Source organism: Haemorhous mexicanus, chromosome 13 (assembly GCF_027477595.1).
Source record: "Haemorhous mexicanus isolate bHaeMex1 chromosome 13, bHaeMex1.pri, whole genome shotgun sequence".
Classification (NCBI taxonomy): domain Eukaryota; kingdom Metazoa; phylum Chordata; class Aves; order Passeriformes; family Fringillidae; genus Haemorhous; species Haemorhous mexicanus.
The window spans coordinates 22,393,619-22,412,998 of record NC_082353.1 but is presented as its reverse complement, the minus strand read 5'-3'; the positions used below and the strand labels follow the sequence as shown (position 1 = coordinate 22,412,998).

At 43.0% G+C, this 19,380-nt stretch overlaps 1 protein-coding gene across 4 annotated transcripts in view; it reads left to right on the top strand.

Moving 5' to 3' along the window:
• The window catches only part of MAP1A (microtubule associated protein 1A), a 51,623-nt gene that overhangs the window by 8,059 nt on the left and 24,184 nt on the right, over positions 1 to 19,380 (top strand). The window contains exon 1 of one of the 4 annotated variants that reach the window (XM_059858866.1): positions 12,131 to 12,217. The exons of the other annotated variants lie outside the window; for them this stretch is intronic. The gene's annotated coding sequence lies outside the window, so the exon portion shown is untranslated. Of the gene's footprint in view, positions 1 to 12,130; positions 12,218 to 19,380 lie in introns of those variants that run through there. 4 annotated transcript variants of the gene reach the window in all.

Here is a 19,380-nt window from a genome sequence, read left to right as displayed (position 1 = left end):
GTTCTGTGGGAATGGACACGGCACGGTTATCCCTCAGACAAGATTTTAGTCTGCTTAAAGATGATGAGGAACAAGTGAGTCTCAAATGCAGAACCATCAAGAAGAGAAAAGCTCATGGCAAGAGACTGAATGCATCTTTTGCAAGTTGATTTGTTGTTGGGCTTTTGAGTTTCTTTTTTCCCACACTGACTTGCTGGCTGTCCTCTGAGTACCACAGACAGCATGGACCTTGCTGCAGGGATAACCTCACAGCATGGAAGGCACAGCAAGAAATCAAGGGTGGATGTATTTGTCGATTCTGGAAGCTAGTAAATTTGTCTGAAGGAAGGAGAGCGTGACATGGGGAGAAAAAATGAACAGAAGTGTGCCCTCCTGTATGCTAAGGCAGCCCCAGGTGTACTTCTGCACAGCTCTTGGTTGCCACTGGCTGCCAAAGTAGTTTAAGATTATGGGCAGCGTCTCCTTGCACTGGATGTTGAGAGTTCTTTAAAACCAGAAAAGAATGTCTCTTTCAAATAAAAAGTGGCTTGATGTGAAATGCTTAAAATAATTCTTTCTCAGCACAAGGGAAGTATGCTTTCTGATATCTGTTGATTTTGATGTTCAGAGAAAACCACTTTTTCTGAAAACAGTTAACTCCATGAATATTAACAGTTGCTTTCAGTCTGACTATGGGAGTTTTAAATACCTTAACAACCATCCCAGTGGTCTTTTCTCTGAAGTTGTACTTTGTCCTTCAAAAAATGTTTAAAAAATAACCTATGACATAATTGAAAATCAAGCTTATGAAAACACCATGCAGGTTGAATTTGATGGAACAAAGTCTTGAAATAATCAGACATTGATGATATACTTTTCTTGTCTCTGTAAAAGGAATATGAGAAATACTAAACATTTTCAAGTATTAGCTTGTGTTTTCCTTTGCAAACATAATGTTTTACACTGAAAGCCATCAGTAGCAGTTGAATAACCAGCTGCCTTGTCAGCAGATGGCCTTCAGATGGCCCTCTGAAGCCTTTCATATTCAGCTTAACACTCATTCTTCACATCCTACCAATGTCTTTGTTTTACACTTTGTGCCAATTGAGGACAAAGAGAGATGTGGTGAAGTTGTGTTACAGTTTCTGAAGGCAGCTGTCTTTTGGATGAGCACTTCTAGGAAGCTTTAAACTCAGACTAGAAGAAGAATTTGGTTTTACCACCTTTCTGGAACATACAGGCAGCTACAAAGAGGATGGAGGCTTTCCCTTCACAAGGGGCAGCGAGTACAAGTTGCATTGGAAGAATATTGAAGTCAGGTAAGAATTTTTTTTTTTTTTTTTACTGTGAGAAAAATCAGTCACGGGGGAAAACCTCCCAGTGACATGGTAGAGTCCCATCATTGAAGGTTTTCAAGATGCAATTGGACAGGGTGCTAGATGTATAATCTCTGTTTCGTTTCCCATGAAGTTGAACCAGATAATCTTTTGAGGCCCCTTCAAACCTTGTCTGTGATATGCTTCTATGTATTCAGCTTTGCAACAGTGAAAGGACAGGGACTTTTAGTCCTGGTATAAACCAGGTTGTTAAGTTACAAATCTAATAAGAAGAAAAGGCAAATTCACAAGTCCACCACGCACATCCTTATCTCAGAGTCTGGATTTGATCTTCCTTTTGCATTAATATTCCATAGGTCAATGTTTTTACTTGTGCAAGTGATTAAATTTCTTAATGGAATTTGGAATGGCTTGGAGTGTCAGCTTGTGCCATATGCTTTTTCCAACTGCACTGTTTAGTTGGTCGTCAGTGGTGAGTCTCAAGTGCATGACAGTAAAAAAAGCTGCCTTGTTTATTCAAATTATAGCTTCTAGATAGTACAGATGATAAATCTGTGTGTTCAAGCAAAAGCTGTTCTAGACAGGAGGCAAAAGACCAATTGCTTGTGAAAATTAGATTACAGTGAAAGTGTATATTCCCCACAGCTGTGACCTCTTGCTAGAGAGATTTCTGTAACATAGGTCATTGAGTGATGGATTTTGTTCAGGTCTTGGTTACTTTAATGAAAGTACTGCTATATCCTAAATTTGCATGTTCAGGTAGTAGAAAAGTCAGTGGCTAACACTACTTCCCCCCCCCCCCCCCCCCCCCCCCCACAGATGCAACAATGATTATTGGGACTTTTGATGAGATTTCTAGTGCTTGAGCAATTAATTGACCTGTACTGTTTGTCTGCCAAAATTCTTTTGACCAGAGAAATACAAAGCAAGCACATGTCAGCTTCTGTGCTTCTTCCTTGTGTGCTTGAGGGCTGTATTTATTTTCATAGTTACCACACAGAGCATGACCTCAGAGATCCCATGAGCTGCAGTCTACTACAACAGCTTCCCAGGCTGTAAGCACAGCCCGTGTTGCTTGTTGGTACATGTGGCTGCAATAATCCCAAGCACTGCTCTTTCCAGCTGATTCCTGTCACAAACATCCTTAGATTTTTCTCCCAGATAACTGGTAAAGAATATCTGTGGGACTTGCAAGGATCCCCAGGATCTACCAGTCAGACACACTTTAATCAGTTACTCGTGTGTTCTGTAGGAATACTTCTTCTCTAAGGCTGCTGTTTGTTAGGGTGGGTGTTGGTGCTGGTTCATGCCAAAGGTACACGCAGCACAGCGAGAAAATAATGGATGCACGGGCAGGAATGTAAGCTGAGTACATAAAATACTTCTTCCTTGTACTGTCCTAGCTCATATCTCTTTCCAGGTCGTGGAGAGGTGTTTTCTACTTGTTTAGTAACAGCACTTTTCAATTCCTACAAAGTGCTTTTGCAGTTTTTCCCTGCAAGTAGAGGAAGCAAGGAATAGAACGGTTCATTGACCTGCAACTGTATCTTATCTGCTTGGATTGTTATTCCTGCCTGGTCTCATTTTGATTTGCCTTCCTATATTGGACAATCCTGTCCAATCTGATTGTGTTATAGGTCTGGCATATTTGCCTTCTCATGATTTCTCCAGATTGCAGAGGCCAGACTTATCTAAGGGAGAAGTCTGGGAATCTATCCCAGATATTACGTTTTATATTTTATATTAATGCCTTCCAGATCTACCTCTTTGGGATGCTGGGAACAGAAGTGTGTAGTGTTCAAAGTGGGGTAGAGCTATGCATTTACACAGTGGCACAAGGGTTTCTTTCTTCCTTTCCCTATTTCCGACGTATCTATTTCTTTCTGACTGCTGCTGAGCAGTGAGCTGACTCGTTAATAAAACTGAGCTTATCATAACCTCAAGATACCCCAGTGGTATGAGTTAGCTCTGGTTAGCAAGAGTTAGTGTAATTATATCTGATTTATACTGATAAATAAAGGGGCAAATGAAACTCAGCATTGTGAAGTTTCCCTGGCAGTTCATCTGCAGCCATAATTGGTGCTATCCATGAGCTTTGCTGCCAATCTGCTTTCCTCCTTTCCAGGTAGTCTGTGAATACACAGTGAGCAGCACAAGTCACAGTGTAGGCTTATGTGACATGACTTATAAAATAACGGTTGCACTATATCAATACAGCCTTTGAGATTTTGACAAGCTTATTTGGTTTTTATTAAGAAGGAAGGTCATATTTTCTGTAAAGCCATGCTGATTGACATTAATTTAGTATTCTATTTGAATCTTTACTGCTGATGGGTTTTCCAGTCTCCTAGAACTTAAATGCCAGAGTAGTGGAGCTCATATTGGAAGCTGAGAGTTTCTTAGTCAATCTTAGATCTTGTACAAGAAATTATATTTTTCATAGGCTTGGTCTGAATGCTGCAATCTCCAACCATTGTTACTATTTCATTGTCTCTAAAATATATTTAATTTCTTTCAACTACAGAAAAGAAATATTTACTGAATGTTTCTGGTTCTATTTGACCTGCAGAGCTTAGTTTTAAAATGAGATAGCATTAAAACATCTGCTAAAGTTGGTAAGAGCAGTGTTTTTATATATGGTCTTACGTGATTTTGCTTTTGTGCTGAGACCTCCACTGGACATTACACACCCTCAGAGTTCTCTTTTCCTTTAAGAAGCTGAACAGAATTTTCCCCTCAATATTCAGCGGAGGAGCTAACAGAACCAGAGCAGCTGTGAAAAATTGATCCCTTCATAGGAATGATGCTTCCCATGAGTGGATGGGAAGATGGGCTTCATAGCACGCAGCTGATGCCAGTATACTGATGCTGCTTTGGCAGGCCAGGGAGCTGTCAGTCTTCATCTCAGTTTGCCTGTTGTATTTCAAACTGTTCCTTTGCTCCTACCATGTCTTTGGAGGTTCTCACTGGGACACCCAAAAGGCTATGGTGTGAAAATAAGAAACCAAAGCCCCAGTGAGCTGTTTTGAACTTCAGCTCAGCATAGGCTCAGCATACACCAGTTTCTTTCTTTTGTGCTGTTCTGCCCGAACATTGTTACTGACTGAAAGGGGAAGAGGGGGCTAAAATTAATGTAAGTTTGGAAAGGTTTTTCCTGTGTTTTCTGCATTTTATCTCCACAGATAATTAACTTTCCAATTTTGTGAGTTTCTTAGCTCAAAACTCCTAGAGTTGAAATCACCCCAGCTGTGAATTCACTGGTTGCATTTCTTAAGTTAGAACTTGCCTTATTAAATTGTTACTCTTGCTTCTGAAACCAGATGCTGGGGTTAAATGTTGCTGGCAGTTCATGGAATTCAAAATGTTGAAACGTATATGGAGGCAAAAAATAACTGGGTTTATCCTGGAATAATCTTTCTTATCCTTTGAGGACAGAGGAGGGAGTGCATTGAGCTGAGCCAGTCCTGCTGTGTGTCTGTCATATAGAATATTCGAGGGGTCAAGATCTGTTTGAGTGGACCTTGAGCAAAGATTAACCCTTGAATTTGATAGAAAAGGAAAATAATGATGAGATCTTTGGGAAAGGGTTGGGCCTTTCTTCAGGAGACAATATAAAACAAGCTTTTTTTTTTTTTTTTCTTTTAGTACTTTGTGTCTTGGTAGGTGTGATTGTTTTTTCCCTTGTTACCTTTTAAAATTTACCTTTTCTTTGTTACCTTTTAAAAAAGAAATGTTGGGCCTAGGCTGTGCTTAAGGTATTGGCTTGGAAATAACTCAACAGTTTTGATTTCTCAGGCTTTGGTGGAATACATTCTGAATTGATTTTAAACAGTGGAGTTTGCTCCAGTGATGTTGGTCCTCATCTACAGAACTTTTTGGGATGGTCAAGTTGGATGACACCTAAATTTCTGATGGTTTAAAAAAAAAGAGAAAAAGATCTGTGAACAACACAATAGGACATGTATTTCTTTCATATGACCTGATCTCAATGTTTCATTCATATTTTTGTAAGCTAAGGCCTATAGTGGATTTTATCTGCCTTCACTTTGACAGTAGCTAATGTGGAAATTGACAATGACTATTTACAATGTTATGTGCCTTCAGGTAAGTGAATAGTTTGAGTTTGACTTAATCCTACTTCTTTGCCTCTGAAATTTTAGTGAGTACTAATGATTCTCTAGAAAAATCTGCAGTAGACAGACTTCTATAAAGAAAATTCTCCTGGGATCACTGTTCTAAAGATGGCATTTGCTTGCATTTTTATTCCTATTTAATGGGGATGAATAATTCAATGTGATTTTTGATTTCCCTTCCTCCCCTCACCACACTCTTACCCCTTATTTGTTTTCCCTCTCTGGTTTCATCTGAGCTAGATCTTTGCAGTAAAGCATGTGCTGCAGTGCTGATCTTATCATACAGGAGAGCATAAACCCAGGAGGGAATAGTGCCTGAAATGGATGTCCTGTTTGATCCATGTCTGAAGAATATTTGCATATTTCTCAAATTTTTCCTTTTTCTTGACTAAGCAGATTACAAGCAGAAAGTGTCTAGAAACCATGACATCCTAAACATGCACACAATTTATTAGCACTGGTTTGGAGGGACTGATGTTTTATCTCTTTAAATTTAAAATATGCCTGAAAGAGCAATATCTGTTTTGTAATAATAGCATATGGTTATTTCTGTGGTGTCTTTGCATTTAGTAGCAACTCGATCCTGTCACTGTTAGTTTTTCCTAGAATTTTCAGCTTGTCTTCAAACCTGAATTCATTTTGAGAGAAGCCTCCAAGCAATGCCTGTTAAAACTGCCTGAACCTGACAGGTAATGGGTTCTACAGCCTCACAAAATGTGTCAGAGCTGTTTTGTATTGCTTACATAAAAATGTCTGCATGTCTACATCTTGGTTTCCAATTCTAAATGTTACACAAAAAAATGAAGCACCTCTGGTGGTTTTATGAACCTGTGGTACCGGTTAATAAAAAATATTACTCTTTTTAAGCAAGTCATCTCTAGTCTATGTCACAGCCATGTAAACATGGAATTATATACAGAGTGTTGTCAACCTTCCCAACTATATGTTGTCTTAGCAATTTTACTTGTGCCACTTCCAGTTCTAAATTCTACTCTACCCTCTCCACAGCCTTCCTTTTGGTTTCTCTGCCAGGCTTAGCTCCTGCCTGCCATTTGCAACACCTTCATTGTGATGCCTGGTGCCTGTTGCCTCTCTCTTAAGATCTTGCTGTGATTTTTTTTGTCAGAGCTGTCCTACCAGCTCCCTGTCTGTAGAGCATTGTGGCATTTGCTACCCAAATAACAGGCACGGCACCTGCTGTTATTGGTGCCTCTGGAATGATGCTGCTCTCCATAAGGGTGTTAGCAGCTTTTGCACCCCTGAAGACAGAGTTAAAAGAGCAGGTTCCCAGGAATCCATTTTTGGGGCAGCTGGTACCTTTTCCAACAGGTTACTGTCTGGTTCAGGGCAAGAATGGGATCTGAGGCAGTTAAACATGCCTGGGAGGAGAAAACACCCTCTGCACAAAGAGAAATCTTGCACTAGGATTTGGCTCATGCAGCTCATATTGCCTTGTTTGCATTTCTTTCTTACTTTCAGTGACAGACCTGGCTTGTCCCTTGTCCTTTGCTCTCTGTGTCTGAGGGGCAATGTGGGAAGCTTTGTTGTGTCTAGGGGTGCATTCATGTTGGCTGAGAAGTACAGCCAACTCCAGCGCTGGCAGAAGGCATTATAGATGTGTGCTGCTTCTTGGAAAGGCTCTGGGAAAAGTCTATTCTTTGAGCTCAGCGTAATTAGGGAAACACTGGGGTTTTATCCCTGTGTCACTAGGAAATCACTGGGATTTGATCCTGGTCCCCCTCCCTCTTCTGCCACCCTTCTGGGTGCTAAGGAGCTGTGTTGCATTTGTACAGGAACACACTGCTGTTCTCACTGTGCTCTGGTATTTGCCTCAGTCCCTCTTCTCATCTTCCTTCTGGCCTTTTAGTACTGCTTGTGTTTGCTCCAGTTTTACAGCCTTGATTTATAAACCTCTTTATCCTTTCCACCGAGAGTTCTAGACAGGTCATCTTCTGTTGTTTTCCCTAAAGGTTTGCTGTTGCTGAGTTAAATTAGGATCACCATTTTTAAAACCTTATTTTCTGGGGCAAGAAGGACCAGAATGTTGCCACTGAAAACTCACAGGGTTCAAGAATTTGTTTAAAGTAGGTATTGGAAAAGAGGTTGGTAGCAGGTGCTGACAGTCTCTCTGGGCCTGCATTAGGGATGCTATTACCACAAAAGTAAAACCTTACTTAAAGAAGAAAATGATACAAAACTAAAGGGAATGGATGACTTGGGCTCTCCACCTTTAAACTTGTAAAATTCCACCTTAGGGCTGCTAATTCTCAATAGCTCAGATAATAAACACTTCTTGGGCCCTGGAGCATCAGAAAGATGAAAACATCATTCTCAAATTAAGGAAGAAAAGCCTAAATATGTAACTGTATTGTTATAGATAACAATAATAATAATAATATATAACTGTACCTGCAAAGCTACCTGAAAGAACAAAATACTTCAGGAATTAAAGGTTACTTTAAATAGAACTATACTGACAACCAAAGGGTTGTCACTACATTTCAGAAATGGTTATTTAAAAATAAGAAAATTTGACAAAAGTGGGAAACACCTTTTTGGTCAGAATTTAAGCTAACATACAGATTAAAAAGATACATATACCTGTAAATAAGAAAAGAGATAGGAAGACTCATTAAACAGTTGCAGAGAAAGATACAGTATTCAGCAAAAATGAGTGTCCTTTAAATACATCCTAATAAAGCCTGTAGAAAAGAGTAAAAATTGCTGTAAAAAATTGCAGAAATGAACATAGCCAAGAGGATTTTGGGAGTGATTTGCCAAAGACTTGAACAAGTCAGTTTGTTTGTTTGATTGAAAGCAGATAGCGTGTGGAAGTCAGTAACTGGATAGTCTAAGCAAAGAAGTCTTCCAAATGCAAACAAATCCTTGTACTTCTTGGCATTTTTTTTGGTCCTTTGTGCTGTGGTGAGAGCTTAATGCCTCTGCTCTTGGATGTGCTGTGATAGTCTTGTGCAGTGAGAGCTTGAAAGCTGGGATGCAGACTAATGGAGAGGTCAGTAGAACTCTGCATTTCACACAAAGGTGTGGGGAAATAAATATATTTTACTCAAAATAATTTTGTTCAGAGAAGCGTGACCTTTAGACTCATTGAAAGACTTATGCTTTACCTGTAGTTCTTGATATCTCATACGTCATAAAAACATACAGCCTTCATTTATATAAAACTGTTTTAAACATCATAGTAGAGAAAAACATGGAGATATGACCCTGGCGTTTGAAAATAACAGGAAAACATTTCAAGAACTGACTTTTTATATTTATGCTGGCCTAGGGAAAAACCCCATCTATAGCTTATTGTTATTTATGAGCCAGGACATTCCTGTCAATGTGATACTGGCTAAGGTGTGTAGTCATGAAATAAGTGTTCACATTTTTAACAGTTTAATTCCATATCTTAGTCAGAAAGGAGCTACACCTAACATCACAGGAAGCTCTGTAGCCTTTTCAAAGCCATGAGGTCAGGGAGCAGCCTAAAGACAGGATCTTTGCTTCAAGCCATAGTTGTCCGTTTGACAAAATGGGAAAAAGTGGTTTGAGGGTTTTTTAGCATAAATAGGGGAAACCTCCCTGTCTCTTTTCTAATTCAATATGTAAAAATAAATCTATCCTTGCATCAGAGAATAATAGTGTCTTTAACCTTTCATGTTTGAGTGGTCGTTGGAATTGAACCTCAATGAGCCTCGTTTTAGTACTGGTCCTGGTGCCTGGTCTGTGAGGTTCCATAACTGTCAGATGAATCTCCTGATCTCCTAAAGGACTGAAGAAATGGGAATTACCTTGACCATAGCTCTAGGTCTTCCTGGTAGAAGCTCAGTGCCCTTATTTTAGGAACTGGAAGAGCCTTGAAGATAGGTGAGTGCTTCCCTTACTAGTTCCTTTTTGCTTTTGATGACTATTTTAGGCTTATTGCTAAATGTTGTTTTCTTTAAAAGCTAAAAAGAAGAGATTATCTGCATCTTCTACCTGATCATATGAAGGCAGGGGGGCTGCCTCAGAGAACATGTGTGCAGGAAGCTTCTTAGGCCACTTAAATAACAGGTGCATGGTAAAGGCAGCAGCTACTTTAAGAACCTCTTCAGTTTTGGGAAGTGTTTTGCTGGTCAAACAGTACACATATGCCAAGAAATGTGCTTTGTGAAGAACACCATACCTTGTAAATTACTTTTTCTTTGTAAACATCCACTTGCAAAGTATAAAAATATGCTGGGGTGTCAACATGTAACTAAGAGTGGAAAGTGAGAGGGAAACTAGAGACAGTAGATGCACCTACCTTCAGACATTAATTTCATAGAGATAGCCCTGTTTCTGATGTAAATCCTCAATAGCAACTGGAAGATGCAAAATTTTTGTGACTTATAAAGAAGTATTTTGAGGCAAAAGAGATAAGATCATGACCTATTGTTGAAACAATATTGTTTCTTTGTAAAATAAGATCATGGATGGAAGATAACAAATTGGTCTGTTTATATATTAAAAAGGTTTTAATGCAGTTAAGGATATCCAGCTAGTTCATGCTTTAAGTTGTACTTGCATGAATGTTAATAGGAAGGGATTTTGAAACAATTACTAATATCAGGAAATGTCCTGATTAGACACTAAAATCTAATTTTGCTGCTTGAAATAGAATAGATCAATATTAAAAAAAAAAAAATCAATGCAGAAGGAGATCATGCTGCTCCAAATATCCTGTTAGGGGCTAAATTTGATCACTGTTGTAATGGGTGTAGAAAAGGAAAAGGCTTGTAGAGTTGTGTGTCACTGTATGCAATGGCCTGGGGAACATGCCCTTCCTGGGTGTGCAGTGGGAGCGGCCGTGCTGGAGTGCTCTGAAAAATCTGATGGCAGTGCAATTTCCAGGGTGGGTCAGTTCTGGACCCAGACTATGTAATCCCCTCCCTTCCCTCCTGCACCATTGGCACTGCTCTCTGAAGTGACAGACATGTCTCACTGTTATGGGTTTATTAGAAAAGACCCCAAGAACTGCCCAAGGGATGAAATTGTCCCTGGGCTACCCACCTGGGACAGTTCTTACACTGAAGTGGATGATGTTAACTCAAATATTAAGAAGCCTAGCTTATATGAAGCAGTAATAGCAAATACATCCTCCTGCTTTGTCTTCAGCACTGCTACATAGCAGCACCTTTAAGATAATAGCCTTTGCTCACCTTATGCATCTTTGAACTGAAAAAGGAGACTGCACATTTGGTTTGCAGTCATCTGCATCCCCACCTGTTTACTTGGCTCTTTACTTCTGACTCCTTTATCACTTTGACTGTGCAAAACTCGTCAGCTTGTGTTACACTGGTTATAGTGGGATGACAAGTACAATGGATAGATAATGACCCCCTCTGTTTCAAAGAATGTCCATTGTAGTGCACAGGGGACCTATAGCTTGGAGCTATTTTCTTCATAGTTTGTCCTTTGAGAATATTTTAACCTTTGGTCTTTTACAAATAGGATGCAATGTTACCTGTCCAAAACATACAGAAATCTAAGATGTTTGATCCAGTGCATTGATTTTTCCTCAGGTTTACAGATATTTGCCATGGATTGACATCATCTGAAAGCTGCAGAAAGGAATGTTCTGGTTTGGGGTTTGTTTAACTTTTAAAACTTAAAATTCAGTGATATTTTTATTTCTGAGCATGTGTCTGACAGTCCTTCTAAAATCACTGAGGGAGACCTGCTGTGTAGCTGGCAGGACATCTCCAGCTTTCACAATTAATTCTGGAATCTAGAAGTAAGCCAGCATCATGTGTAAGGCAAGCAGGGCAGTGAGAGTGGTTTCAGTTTTTGCTGTGGGGGGAAAAAAAATCTAAAAAATCACTACTGCCAACTAGCACACCATGAAGTAATCTGTATATTCCAATGCTGGACTGGGATGCCTGAGACCAGCAAAGCAGAAACAAGGAGGCACAATTATTTGCAAGTGCCTTGGAGCTGATGCTGATTATTAAACAAATTGCAAGGTTCTCAGAAAACAATGTAAACATTTATCTGAAAACATGCTGGAAATAGGTCTCCAGAGGTCGAATATCTGGTATTCTTGCCTCACTCATTTGCGTTCGTTGTCTGTCCAGTGTCGCCCAAGCTCACCGCTGGCCCGTGTCCGTGCATGAGCAGCCAGATGCTGGTGTGTGGTGTCAGGCACATCTGTCCCTGACTGGCTAGCTGCGGTGGTTCGTGTCGCTCCTTTTTAACTGGAGGAGCAGCTCTGCAGCTGGAGTTCGACGTCAGGTTCCAGTTTGAGACACTTAAGCCCAAGGCGCCAGGGTGGGATGGGGAGCAGCCCTCCTGGAGCCCGTGAGGAGAGAGAGGCCCGTGAGGCCTAAGAGTGATGTGAAAAGTGTTCAGCCAGCACCGGAGCCCGCGTTGGCCGGGCTCTGACCTGTGTCGGGTATCTTGGAGCGCGGGCCGCGGTTTGACCCCTGTCGGGTGTTTCGCAGCGCGGGACAGGATCTCGGTCCGCGCCGTTGCCCGGAGATCGAGAGCCGGAGCCTCGCTGGGCCGGCCGCGGAGCACCGGGGCCGGCAAGGCCGCGCGTGGCGACGCCCGGGGCCGGCGCTGCGGGCGCTCCGCGGCGCGCAGAGGGTTAAAGGCCCTGCGCACGGGTGGGGCCGCGGCGGCGCTCCCCGCCTCCGTGACACGGCAGCCGCCCGCCGCAGCCCGGGCCGTGCCGTGCCCTGCCGTGCCGGCGCATCCTCCGCGCTCAGCGCAGCCGATCGGCGTCGCTTCCCGGCCAGGATGGTAGGTGCATCTTCCTTCCCCATCGGCCTGGGGCGAGCAGCGAAAGGCGCCGGGGCGGTCGGGAGTGAGGAGCCCCGGTATCGTGGAGGTTGCGGGATGGAGGCGGCGGCGCTTTGTTCGCGCTCGGATGCTGCTCGTTGCTTTGGAAGACGTTGGTCGGCCGGGGAGGACGGGCCCTTCTGGGGAGGTAACGGGGGATATCGGTGACGGCAAGCGGACCTGTCCGGGCTCTGCGCTCCTGTGCGCGGTCCCGGTGTGCTGCTGGGGCTGCGCAGCCCTGGCAGAGTCGCAGGTGAGGAAGCGCACCTGCGCGGAGCGCTGATAGCGGGTGCGGGTTTATTGCCTTGGAATTTGGGGGGTTGAGGGGAATTAGTAGCAAGAGGGGAAGGTGGCTGCGGATGGAGCTTGGGGTTTGTATGATCTGCGAACCTTCCCCCTTTTCAGCTGTTTGTGCTCGAGTACAGGAACAAAACCCAAATTCCCCAGCTGCTCAGCTGTTTGCTGCACTTGTGTCCTTAGCTCAAACACAGAGAAGGATCTGGAGAAAGTATTCTGCCTGTCAGGAACGTAAGGAGTCCTGCAGCATTATGTTTTATCCCAGTATAGTCTTCTGACCCTGAGGATGGTGTGCTGCTGGAGAACGGGCATCTCACAGATGCTGCCTTTGGGCAAGGCTTGGTAAAAGACAGTATTAGAGTCTGTATCACTGTTCAGCTGATGCTGGAATGAGGCTAATGCCAAGCAGGAGGGGGGAGGGTTGTTAAGGTGGACTGTAGTGCTATTGATTTGATGGAGGAGAGATACAAGGCCTGTCTTCTTTTGCAATTTCTCTGTCCTCTGGTGCTGCACACCCGCATATGAGTAGTCTTGAAGTAGCTGAAGTCTGACTTCAAGCTTCACAAGACTACATTCTTCCAGTACAGGAAACCAAAAAGCATCCAAATGTGTCCAGGGAATGGGAGAGGAAAAAGGGAAGGTTCTCCTAAAATGTGAGTGATGCAGCTTTTCTGTGGCAGCAGAGGGAGAAGATGCCGCCAGTCTTGGAGCTGATTTTCATCCTAGTAGGCTATAAGCAGGGCCTCCATGCTTAAGAAATGAGAATAACAAAATGCTTTTTTTTTTCCTAGCAGTAGTCCTTTGTCATCCCTCACCTTGCTGGACTGCCCTTGTAACACAGAGGGATAAGGGGCCAGCTGTCTCTTTATCATTAGCTCTCCTGCATTACCAGTGGTACTGTATGATGATGACACCACTGCAGTCACAGACACACGAGGTTCTGTTTTAATAAGGTATCTCTGGCATTCGTCAGTGTCGCCACCAGCAAGCTTCTTGTTAAAAGTGTTAAATTATCTGTAAGCTAGAGCTGAAATGTACTGAAGTATTTCAAAATATGGCCTTTTATCTCCAGGGTTCAGAACTAGAGGAGCAAGAGCATGGTTTGGCACTTTGCACAGACTTGGTGTGTGACCATAAATATCTGTCAGACACTGTTGTTTTGGCTAAGAGGGAAAAAGAGAAGAAGGAAAACCTTGTAAATCAGGGAGGGAGCAATGAAAAGAAGTCAGTAGAGGTACCAACAAAAGCTTTCTTAATGTAGAAGAGAGGGGGCTGCGAGTGATCAGACTGGGACTGTCAGTGATTAGGGAGGGGAAAAAGGAGGGAGCTGTAATCACTGTGTCATTGATCATACAGTGGGCTTGGAGGGGAGGAGCATGGCTGCTGCACACTCACGCACGCAGAGACACACGCACACACACACTGCGGCAAATTCTGCAGCTGGTGCCTGCTGGCTTGTGACTGCAGAAAAAACAAGCTCCGGTTTAAATTCTCTGATCTCAGAGACGAGGCTGTTTCTATTCCAAGTTGCTCTGGTTCCGCTGTGAAAAGCCCTGCAGGCTGGGCACTGTTCCAGAATGACAGGGATTCCTCTTTCTTCTGATGGGGTAGGGGCCCTTTTGCTGTGTCAGGTCAGTACCCTCTCTGTCTCCTTGATGGCTCCATACTGGTTGGCTGCATCCAGCCTCTGTTTCTGTCCTTACAATTTCTCCAGCAAGTAGTTGATGAGTTGGGACACATTTTTTTCTCCCCTCCTTTCCTTTCATGTGATCTGGCAAGGCCAGGCTGTGAGACCTTCTGCCCTACTCCCATTCTGTAGATAGATGTGTAACTTCGCAGTAGTTTCTTTCCTGACAAAACAATCTACCTCCTGTCATGTCCTTTTGCTACTCTTCCTCATTGTCTATCAAGCTGTCATATCTGAGTCACATCTTCAGCAGGTGTGGTGGTAAATGGATGGTAGACTGGATCACAGGAGCGTGGTGAGCAGTTGCCAGCTCTTTGGTGAAAGCAGGGAAGGTGCATGTGTGTGAGCAAGAGGTGCAATCTGTCTCCAAGGGGCATGGCTGGACACCAGGGGAAGCACAGAAGAGTAGCTCCTCAGCATAAGTTTCTGTGGGATGTGGCTTGTGCTCTTTGTACATGTTCAGACTCAGACCTTCCTAGGTAACTCCTGGGATGCATCTTGCAAAGGAAGAAGAAACTCAGAAGCAGATAAAGATGCAGTAATGCATTCTTGTGATAGGCATCTGAATACAGAGATCTTGGTGGGTGCTGCTTCTAACGGAGCCCAGGGTGCTTGCTACAGGCATTATCACAGACTTTCCACTGCTCCTTAGTGGGCAGGAGAGAGAGGTCTCCAGACCTTGAGAGGAGATGCTATGGGAGCAGTTCAGGTAGTCTGGTTAGTACACAGGGAGCCAACAGTAGTAGCTAGTTTAAAACATAGGGAGTATCTTCCAGCCTGTTAGTTAGGCAAAAGTGCCTGGGGAAGAAAGGCAGCTGATAGAGACTCTCCATCAGCCCAGAAACTGTGTATGGAAGGAAGGAGAGCAAGCTATGTGTAAATGAATGCCTAAAATTTATTCTGGAGAGAATTTACTGAGATGGAAAAAGATTTATTTTTCTTTCCCCCTCAAAAATCATGAACTTTCTGGACTCCAACACCAGCGCAGTAGCTGTTGACAGGAAAGATTAGAGAAAGTATTGAACTAGTTTGGTTCTAACTTCTTAGTTTGTATTATTTTTTTCTCCATTCCTTTAGAGGTGCTTGAGTGCACAGTATGAATTCCTCTTACAAATACACCTTCTGTGTTTGCAGTAAACACTTTCCTTCTAAAGCATTGAAAACGTTTCAATTAAACATTGCAATTAACAAGCTTCTACCAGTTTTGTCAAAGTTGGTGGAGCAGGCAAGTGATCAGAGTCAGTGCCTTCCTGGGAGCAGTGTGCATCTGTTTGTCCTGCACTCCCCGCTCGCACGCCAGCTGTCAGCACCTGGCTGTCTCTGAGCGTGCTGCCACTTGCACAGTTGGTCATTTTGGCTCACAAGTGGAGCTGAGAGTATGGTGGTGGACAGCAGGGAATGTGGAGGAAGCTGGGATTATGGTGGTGGAACAGAGCAGGGTGGACACAAAAAGCAGTCTTCATTAGTTCATGCTTTGCTGTGCCTAAGCTCTGTGGCTTGTTTTTGCCTTTGCTTCACACTAAAGAAATGGAGATAAATTTCTACATGTGGTGACTTTAGATCAGTTTTCTTCCTCTCATAGCTTCCTCTCCAGGATCTCAAAAGTTAGTATTGATGGCACAATTAGTTATGTATCCAGCTCTTCAGGAAGTTTCTGTCCTTCTGATGCTTTATTCCCAGATGAACATGAGCACTAATCTCCTTGGCCAGCAGGTTCTTAGTTCTCCTGAGACAGCCCTTGAAGTCTTGCTCAACCGATTTCTGAAATGCAGAGAATATTACTGGGTTGGCTTGGTTTTTTGGTTTTATTTTTTAATCAGGAATACAAATTTGATTAATTTCTGCTTTTCTGAAAAGCAGCATTATCTCAATATCAGTATTTGGAAAGATATTAGTGAGCCCTTTCTTTGCTTTTGAAAGTAAAGGCTTGAATATTTCCTCCAAGAAGTTGAAGGCAGAGAATCACCAGCTAAAGGAGACTTGCAAATCACAGAGGGGCAGGATTCAGTATGCATGTCCGTTATCAATGCATAGCTACTGAATAACATTTCTGTAGCTACAAAGCAACTGAATAACATTTGTCTCTCTTTGCACTTGTTACTGTCATTCATGCATCTTCTTGTGAAGCACTGAAGTCTTTGGCAATGTGCTAGAACCTTCCCCGGGGCTGTAAAAGTTCAGTGCTATTTTTCACAACGTGCTATAGCTACAAACAGTGTTTAAAAAGCATGGCAGCATAACTGGCTTCCTCTATTGACTTTCAAGTTGAGAAATTCAGTTAATTGCTTTTGCACTTTGCTAACCTTTTATTTCACTGAGATATCATCTGTCCATTCTCTATAAAGCTTCAGTGTCAAAATTTTAAGTAATTGAGGAGAAAAACTAGAAGGAAAAGGCCATTAGTACCTCCCTGTTGAAAATTTTCTGAGGAATGTCGGTCTGTCATCAGGCACTCCAGATGTTCTTAGAAGAGAAATGGGCAAGAAGCCAGTGATTTATCTTCTGGGTGGCTAGATCTGTGTTCTGAAAAGCTTGCTACAATTGGATTAAGGGGGGTAAGTTAAGTTGCAGTATTTAGACAGAAATGCAGACACTACTCAAGCCATGTAAGAGGTCAATAGGCTCCATCAAAAATTACTCCTTTGCTCAAGGGTAAAGCATTGGATAGGGTGGCTCTCTGCGCCTTTGACCCCCTGTCTTTCTGAAGAATCAGCTTGCAGTCTGATAGGTATAAGTATTTGTTTTGGCTCAGTTCTTGGTTGCTAGATTTATGTGTAAGTTTTATTTGTTACAGCTTTTCTTTCTTGCTGTTGATCCACACTCGAAGGCAAAGACCATTGCTAAGGAAGAGGGAGGCATGGGAGCAAGGAAGGCTTCCATGCCTGCATGGCTGTGAGGGAACTGACCAAGTGAGAGGCCCTGAGGGAAGCATTTGTGGTGATGGAAGTCTCTCCTGGTCCTTTTTGTTCTCCCTGGTTAGTAAGTTCAGTTCCTGATTCCACTGTGTAATCTGCAAGCTGAAAGGGACCTGACTGGATGGGGTGGCATTGGCAAGCAGGGGCTCCTGAGGTGAAATTAGACTTAAGTGAGCTCGTTTCAAGCAGACAGGTGAGGGGCAGTGGCTGAGAGGACATAACGATGGGAAGGTGGCCTGGACTACTCTGCTAGAAACCTCCTTGGCTGCTTGCAAAGCCCTCTCCCTTCAGTGCTAAATGGACAGGCCCTGTGTTTGCTGGCAGAAGGGCGAGGAGGCCTTGAAGTTCTCAACTTTGAAATAACTTTTTGTATCATATTCATTATTGTTGTACTCCACCACAAATCAAATCCCAGGAACACAGACCACGCAGAGGATCTATCAAGGGTCAACTAGATCCAAGAGTGCAAAGTCAAGATGCAACAAAGAAAGCTGTTGGCAGAGGAGAGCTGCTTTTTCTCAAGGGCTAGCAGAATGCAGTCCTGTGCTTCACCAACCACCTCAGCCACTCTGAGTTCACAGCTGGTTTAATATCTGTGTCTTCATGAGGGCTGACATTCAGCAGGTCATCCTAAAACAAGCAAGGGAGAGAAGAAAAGCTACTTGGAATGAGACTGTTAATAGGATGCAATAGGAATGAGGTTTAAAGAGTCTAAACAGTTGCTGTAAGTCAGAGGCAGGACTCTCTTACAAAAATTTGGTATCTCAATAAACAAATAGGAGGAAATCTCAGAGTTACTTCCCTGTGTGTGCAGTCATCCCCTCTTTTATACAACTAAGTTCTCCCTCAGGCAGTTTATTTGTCATATTGATCAGTTGAGGGGGAAAAAAAAAAAAAGATAAATAGAACAGATCATCACGAGATGCTGTGCCTCCAAGTCAGTCAGAGTCAGCATTATCCAGATGCTTCCCAACTAAGAGAAACATGCAGTTTTCTTCAGTCTGTGCTATGTTCTTGTTGTAAGAGCATGCATATTCTTATTAAAATTAAGAGATAATAAGCTGTCCAACTTCATGACTTACAGGAGTCTTCATCTCTGGAACCTGGAACAGGGTATCTGCCTCAGTGCCAATGGGAATGGTTTTATGGAACTTCTGTTTCAGGGACTGGCAGCACCTCCTAGCTGAAGTCCAACTGACAGAGGAATGGGAAACATTAATTTGGTTTCCAAAGGGATCAGCTGTAATAAGTCTGTCAGGGGTTGGTGGAGTGAGGACACCAGATAAGAGGGTGTCTTAAGCTGTATTCAGGTTTTCTTTTGTGGATTTAGCTGCAGACATTTAGGAAGTCACAGCTTCAGCTCCTCACAGCTGGAGGCCATGTCTCTGTGCAGGGCTTCATTCCTGATTTATGTGAATGCCACACGCTGTTCCTCAGCAGAAGGATACAAGGCCTACATGAGTCAGCAAAGCTGCTGCAGGGAACAGAATATTTTTTGTGGCCAATCTAGCAGCTGGCAAATGAGGTAGAAGTGCTCACCTTATCAATTATCTCAGTGGTGGTATAACTTCCAGTTGCAAGGCAGTAACTTCTGAAAATACGTGAAATTGTTTCCAGAGTGAGTACCTGCATCTTCAATTAGTGGTTCTAAAATGGCTGAGCTATCAGATTGCTCCTTAGCATAAGAGTGAGACAGTATGTGCAATTAGGGAGCAAAGAGATGGTTGCTATGGTTGACATGGTATAGAAATAGAGGTTGCCTGGGAGAGGAGCTCTAGATGGCATGAAAATATCACAGGGAGGAGGGAAATTGGGAAGCACAGGCAAGTGGTTAGCAGAAATATCTCCTGGGATGTGGCAAGTGCCCACAACCTCCCACACCTTAAGGAATATTTAATTTCCTTCTCTTGCCCCGCTGCTGGTTCACCTTTGTAATAAATGCCCAGGAGGCAGTCGGTCATTTCACAGAGCCTGCTCTTACCTTAAAGCATGAACAGTTCTCCTGGCATGCAGTAACGGTATGGTAAGGTGAGTTATGAAATATCTCCAGCATTATACATAAAAGGAAACCTGAGAACACTTTCAGATTGCTCAGCCCTCTTCATCCTGACAGATTCAGCAATGTTTCTAGAAACCAGATCTTGTTCTCCTTCACTGCTGCCTGGTCCTCCCAGAGATATTGTTCTTTCTACTGGCTTACTGCTGTGTTTTTCCTTTCTCTGTCC